The sequence below is a fragment of the Equus caballus genome, chromosome 6, assembly GCF_041296265.1.
Source record: "Equus caballus isolate H_3958 breed thoroughbred chromosome 6, TB-T2T, whole genome shotgun sequence".
Lineage (NCBI taxonomy): Eukaryota > Metazoa > Chordata > Mammalia > Perissodactyla > Equidae > Equus > Equus caballus.
The window spans coordinates 42,657,018-42,664,734 of record NC_091689.1 but is presented as its reverse complement, the minus strand read 5'-3'; positions in this window follow the sequence as shown (position 1 = coordinate 42,664,734).

Here is a 7,717-nt window from a genome sequence, read left to right as displayed (position 1 = left end):
TCCTTCACCTCCTTGGTTAAATTTATTCCTAGGTACTTTACTCTTTTAGCTGTGATTATAAATGGCATTGCATTCTTGAGTTCTCTTTCTGCAAGTTCGTTATTAGAGTATAAAATGAAACTGGATTTTTGTACCCTGCAAATTTACTGTAGTTGTTAATTATTTCTAATAGTTTTCTGATGGATTCTTTAGGGTTTTCTATATATAAAATAAGGTCATCTGCAACCAGCGAGAGTTTCACTTCTTCATTCCCTATTTGGATTCCTTTTATTCCTTTCTCTTGCCTAATTGCTCTGGCCAAGACGTCCAGTACTATGTTGAATAAGAGTGGTAATAGTTGGCGTCCTTGTCTTGTTCCTGTTCTCAGAGGGATGGTGTTCAGTTTTTCCCCATTGAGTATGATGTTGGCTGTGGGTTTGTTATGTATGGCCTTCATTATGTTGAGGTAATTTCCTTCTATCCCCGTTGGGTTAAGAGTTTTTATCACAAATGGCTGTTGGATCTTGTCAAATGCTTTCTCTGTGTCTATTGAGATCATCATGTGGTTTTCATTCCTCAATTTGTTGATGAGATGTATCACATTGATTGATTTGTGGATGTTGAACCATCCCTGTGTCCCTGGTATAAATCCCACTTCATCATGATGTATGATCCTTTTGACGTATTGCTGTATTTGGGTTGCCAATATTTTGTTGAGGATTTTTGCATCTATGTTCATCAGTGATATTGGCCTGTAGTTTTCCTTTTTTGTGTTGTCCTTGTCAGGCTTTGGTATCAGAGTGATGTTGGCCTTATAAAATGTGTTAGGAAGTGTTCCATCTTCCCTAATTTTTTGGAATAGCTTGAGAAGGATAGGTATTAAATCCTCTCTGAAAGTTTGGTAGAATTCCCCAGGGAAGCCGTCTGGGCCCGGGTTTTTATTCCTTGGGATGCTTTTGATTACTGTTTCAATCTCTTTCCTTGTGATTGGTCTATTCAGATTATCTGTTTCTTCTTGACTCAGCTTAGGGAGGTTGTAAAAGTCTAACAATTTATCCATTTCCTCTAGAATATCCATTTTGTTGGCATATAGTTTTTCATAGTATTCTCTTATAATCCGTAGTATTTCTGTGGTATCCATTCTTATTTCTCTTCTTTCATTTCTAACTTTGTTTATCTGAGCTTTCTCTCTTTTTTTCTAAGTCTGGCTATGGGTTTGTCAATTTTATTTATCTTCTCAAAGAACCAGCTCTTTGTTTCATTGATCCTTTCTACTGCCTTTTTTGTTTCAATAGCATTTATTTCTGCTCTGATTTTTCTTATTTCTCTCCTGCTGAGTTTGGCTTTGTTTATTCTTCTTTTTCTAATTCAGTTAGGTGTAATTTGAGGTTACTTATTTGGGATTTTTCCTGTTTGTTAAGGTGTGCCTGTATTGCAATGAATTTCTCTCTTAATACAGCTTTTGCTGCATCCCATATGAGTTGGTATGGTGTGTTTTCATTTTCCTTTGTCTCCAGATATTTTTTTATTTCTCCTTTAATTTCTTCAATGATTCATTGGTTGTTCAATAGCATGTTGATTAGTCTCCACATCTTTGTCCCTTTCTCAGCTTTTTTCTTGTAATTAATTTCTAGCTTTATAGCATTGTGATTGGAAATGATGCTTCTTGTTATTTCAATTTTTTTTTTATGAAGATTAGCCCTGAGCTAACTGCTGCCAATCCTCCTCTTTTCACTAAGGAAGACTAGCCCTGAGCTAACATCCACGCCCATCTTCCTCTACTTTATATGTGGGACGCCTACCACAGCATGGTGTGCCAAGTGGCGCCATGTCTGCACCCGGGATCTGAACTGATGAACCCTGGGCTGCTGAAGCAGAATGTGCACACTTAACTACTGTGCCACCAGGCTGGCCCCCCAATTTCCTTAAATTTATTGAGGCTTGCCTTGTTTCCCAATATGTGCTTTATCCTTGAGAATGTCCCATGCACACTTGAGGAGAATGTGTATTCTGCTGTTTTTGGGTGAGTGTTCTCTATATGTCTATTAAGTCCAACTGGTTTAGCTTTTCATTTAATTCCACATTTCCTTGTTGATTTTCTGCCTGGATGATCTATCCATTGATGTGAGTGGAGTGTTGAGGTCTCCTACTATTATTGTGTTGCTATTAATATCTTCTTTTAGCTTTGCTATTAGGTGCTTTATGAACCTTGGTGTTCCTGTATTGGGTGCATAGATGTTTATGTGTTATTTCTTCTTGATGGAGTATCTCTTTGATCATTATATACTGCCCCCTTTGACTCTCTTTACCTGTCTTGTCTTGAAGTCTCATTTGTCTGCTTGCTTTTGTTTGCCATTAGCTTAGAGTATTGTCTTCCATCCCTTCGCTCTGAGCCTGTTATCATCATTGGACCTGAGATGTGCTTCCTGGAGGCAGCGTATTGTTGGGTCTTGTTCTTTAATCTATCTTGCCACTCTTTGTCTTTTTATTGGAGAATTCAATACATTTACGTTTGGGGTGATTATCCGTATGTGAGGGCTTGATGCTGCCATTTTGTCACTTGTTTTCCAGTTCTCCTGCATTTCCCTCATTTCTTGTCCTGTATGCTTTGGTCTACCCATTGAATTATGTGGTTTTTTATGATGTGTTTCTTTGTTTTCTTCTTATTTATTATTCATATCTCTGTTCTTCTTTTTCGTTTAGTGGTTACCATGAGGTTTGTATTCAGAATCTCATGTATGAGATAGTCCATTTTTCTGATGGCCTCTTATTTCCTTAGTCTAAACTGATTCAGTCTCGTTCCTCCTCCCCTCTTAAGTTGTTTTTCTCACATCTTATCCCATCTTGTGTTGTGAGTTTGTGACAACAAATTAAAATGACAAGATTATCTTGTCGTCTTTGTTTTTGGTGTTTTCCTTCCCTATATGTTTAATGCTATTCTTGAGTATTTGCTATCCTATTCTGATTCTGTCTACCTATTTATCTCCTTATTCCATGCTTTGTGATCCCTTTCTCCATGTGTTTTTTTTCTTTTTTTTCAGGTATGAGGGACTTGAGGATTTCTTGTGGCAGGGGGTGTCTTGTGGCTACGAGGTCCCTAAGCTTTTGTTTGTCTGGGGAAATTTTTATTTCTCCATCGTATCTGAAGAATATTTTTGCTGGATAGAGTATCCTTGACAGAAAATTTTTGTCTTTTTGAACATGTTATTCCATTCTGTCCTAGTCTGTAAGGTTTCCACAGAGAAATCTGCTGAAAGTTTGCTAGGGGGTCCTTTGCAGGTTATTTTCTTCTGCCTTGCTGCCCTGAGTATTCTTTTTTTGTCATTCATTTTTGCAAGTTTTACTACTATATGCCCTGCAGTAGGTCTTTTTGCATTGACATATCTAGGACATATGGAAGCCTCTTCCACACGGATTTCCATCTCTTTCCCTAGGTTTGGGAAGTTCTCTGCTATTATTTCTTTGAACAAGCTTTCTGCTCCATTCTCCTTCTCTTCTCCTTCTTGAGCACCTATAATTCTTATGTTGCGTTTCCTCATTGAGTTGGATATTTCTTGGAGACTTCCTTCACTTCTTTTTAGTCTTAGTTCTCTCTCCTCTGTCTGGAGCATTTCAACACGTCTATCTTTGATTATGCTGATAGACTCCTCTATGATGTCCACTCAGGCATTCCTTGAATCTGTGTTTTGTTTTACCTCTTCTATTGTTTCTTTCATCTCTAATATTTCTTTCTTTTTTTTTTTTTTTAAAGATTTTATTTTTTCTTTTTCTTTCCAAAGCCCTTTGGTACATAGTTGTGTATTCTTAGTTGTGAGTCCTTCTAGTTGTGGCATGTGGGATGCTGCCTCAGCATGACTTGATGAGTGGTGCCGTGTCTGCCAGGATTCAAACTGGCAAAACCTTTGGCTGGTGAAGTGGCACATGCAATCTTAACCACTTGGCCATGGGGCCAGCCCCCTCATCTCTAATATTTCTGATTGATTCTTCTTTATAGTTTCAATCTCTTTTGTGAAGTAGCTCCTGAACTCGTTGAATTGTTTCTCTACATTCTCTTTTACCTCATTGAGTTTTTTTGATGATAGCTATTTTGAATTCATTGTCATTTAGATTACATATTTCTGTGTCTTCAGGACTGAATTCTGGGTACTTGTCATTTTCTCTCTGGTCTGGAGATTTGATATGTTTCATATTGCTGCAAGGGGTGGCTCTGTTTTTATGCATCCTGGTATTATTTGGTTGCAGTTACCTCCTATCGCCACTGGGTGGAGGTCAAGAGCCATGTATTCTGAGCTTTCTGCCTTCAGCTGAGATCCCCAGCCGTGGGGCCACAGTGGTTGGGCGTGGGGGACAGGCAATTTCTGCTGTGTGCTCTGGGGCTTTTCTCACTCTTCTCTTGCTATCTGCTCTCCTGGGGTGTTGGCTTGATGAAGTCACCACCCCAGGAAAGCTCTCACCCTGGTAGAGGGCTTCCCTCTAGGCTGCAAGGGCCCTCAGGGATTCTTGATGTTCCCATGAATGAAGGACCCCTGCCTGTTTCCTTCCCTCTTGGAGGCCTCCCACTGTCCTGGACCACACTCTTTAGGGGATGGAGTGAAGATTTCTCTTACCCCGTTCCACCTCCTCCGAGGGGAGCTCCAGCCTCTCTGCCCTCCGTTGTGTGGCTGCGTGTGTCTCTCCAATGTTATTTATGTTATGTTTGGATGTCCTCTGTTGGAGTATGGATTTTTTTTGTTGTATGTTGGAGGGGGAAGATTACTGGTAAAGTTCACTCTGCCATGATGCTGACTCATAGTTCTTTTTTTTTTTTTTCTCTCTCCCCAAAGCTCCAGGACACGGTTGTATATCCTAGTGGTAAGTCCTTCTAGTTCTTCTATGTGAGTCACTGCCACTGCATGGCAACTGACAGACAAGTGGTGTGGTTCTGTGCCTGGGAATTGAACCTGGGCTGCCCAGGTGGAGTGTGCTGAACTTAACCACTAGGACACTGGGGCTGGCTCAGACTCTTCATAGTTCTTTACAATGGCTTTGATTGATTGTTTCCTCATGATTATATTCAAGTTAAACAATTTTTGCTCAAGAATGCTAAGTAGATGATATTGTGTCCTTCCATTGCATCCCATGTGAAGGCATATAATGTCAGTTTCTTCCATTATTAGAGATGCTAAGTTTAATCACTTAGTTAAGGTGATGTCTGCCAGATCTCTCCAGTCAAAATATTTTTTCACTTTTGCAGTTGTTTATTCAGTTCATTCACATAGTCTCAGAATATCACCCTACAGATTACATATTAATTATTTCTCCCAGACCTGGAGTCTGTCATTTCTCCTAGGAGCTCTGTGTGTTGTTATTGTTTGTTTTTTTTAGAGGGGAATAGTATTTAGAAAGCAAGATCTAGATATGCTCATTGCTATTGGAATTTATTTGCTTTTAGACCCTTTCACTGGACAGAACTAGGGGAAAAGTCATGAGTTCACACTGATGCCTTTTTTCCAAATCCAACACCACAGGGTTCATCTTCACCTTCTCCCACTCCATATTTGAATTTCCTATCTTCCATAATAACATCAATATATTTATTTGTTTGCTGTCTCCTACAATAAAAACAAAATAGTTCCAGAATTACTATTCCATTGATTCCAACAATGACAAATCTAAGGAACTTTCAAAATTTGTTTGCAGTTATTAGACTTTATACCACTAAAGATGTACAGTCAGAATACTATGTTCAAAAGTGACTTGAATGAAATTTTTGTCAGTATGGCTTTGTATCAATCTGATATAATTAGGTTCATTTGTTTCATCATTTTTGAATTTGCTTCTTAAAAATATATAAACCACTTATGTGATTAAAAATGTTAAACTTTACAACAAGGAATGTTCAGAGAAATCTCATTCGTATCTCTATCCATTGCACCCTCCTTCTAGAGATAACTGTTGTGGACTGAATTGTAGTTCCCCCAAAGTTCATGCGTTGAAGTCCTAGCTGCTTATGTAACTGTATTTGGAGACAGGGCTTTTACAGAGGTAATTAAGGTTAAATGACGTCATAAGGGTGAGGCCCTAATCAGGTAAGACCGGTGTCCTTATAAGAAGAGGAAGAGACTCCAGTGCTCTCTCTCTCCTCCTGTGACATGCACAGAGAAAAGGCCATGTGAGGATGCAGCAAGAAGGCATCCGTTGACAAGCCAGGAAGAGATGCCTCACCAGAAACCAAATTTCATGGCACCTTGATCCTGAACTTCTAAGCTCCAAAACTGTGAGAAAATAAATTTCTGTAGTTTAAGCCACCTGGGCTGTGGTATTTTATGGCATCCTTAGCAGATGAATACAGTAACTATTAATTAGTATAGGATTTATCCTTTCTGTGTTTCTTTTTGAGAAAATAAGCAAACATTTCCTTTTTTCTTACATAAAAGGTAGCATACTATATACTCTTTTGTGCTTAACAATATATCCTATAAATTACTCTTTATCAGTCTATAGAAATATTTCTTATTCTTTTTGACAACTGCATTTCTTTATCGTACGTATTTACCACAGTTTATCCAACTCTTGTTTCCAATATTTTACTACCACAAGCAATGCCTGAATGAATAACCTTATGTACATGTTGTTTGATGTTTTAATCACTTTGTGGAGGTGCCTGTTTAGGGTAAATCCCTTGAAAAGTGATAGCAGAGTCAAAGGGTACATGTGTATGTAGTTTTGTTAGATAATGCCTAATAACTTTTTTCTTTTTTTTTTGCAAGGAAGATTGTCCCTGAGCTAACATCTGTTGCCAATCTTCCACTTTGCTTGAGGAAGATTGTTGCTGAGTTAACATCTGTGCTAATCTTCCTCTCTTTCATGTGGGATGCTGCCACAGCATGGCTTGACAAGCGGTGCTAGGTTCACACCTGGGATCCGAAACTGTGAACCCTGGGCGGGGCACGTGAACTTAACCACTACACCACTGGGCTGGCCCCTAGGAAGTTTTCTTACAGGTAAGGTCATGTCTTTTTCCTTCCCTTTTTTCTTCCCTCCCTCTGCTCCAAGAGAAGAGTACTTTCTCACACTGTCATATTGGACTTGACCATTGTGACTTGCTCTGGTTAATGAAATGTGAGCACACAGGACACATGACACCTCTGAGCAGAAGCTTCAAATGAGTTTCAGTGGTTTAGCCTCTTGTGTGCTTGCCTTCCATCATAGGAAAATATAACCCAGGTGACTACTGCTCCTTTGCTCTGGGTCCTTGCATTGGAGACACGTGGAACTGACTTGAATTTGACTTGCATCTGGAGTATAGCCACTGCAGCTGACTGCCCCTCCCTCCAGCTGTCAATTTCCAGCTAAGTGAGAAGTAAATATTTGTTGTCTATAAGCCACTGAGTCTTTGAGGTCAATTCTTTTATTTTCTTGCAAGCCAGCAATTTATTAAAAATTATGGTTTTTTGTAATTTATTCATGATTTAGTTTCCACTGTTCAGCTATTATGAATAATGCTGCTGTAACATTCTTATATAAATTTTTGTGTTTTTGTGTGGACATATGTTTTAAATTCTTTTGGGTATATACCTAAGAGTGGAATTGCTGGGTATTACTGTAACTCTATGTTTAACTTTTCAATTATTGCCAGACTGTTTTTCAAAGTGGCTATACCATTTTACAATCCCACCAGGGGTGTGTGAGGTCTCTGATTTCTCTACATCCTCACTAACAGTTGTTATTATATGTCTTTCTTATTACAGCCATCCTA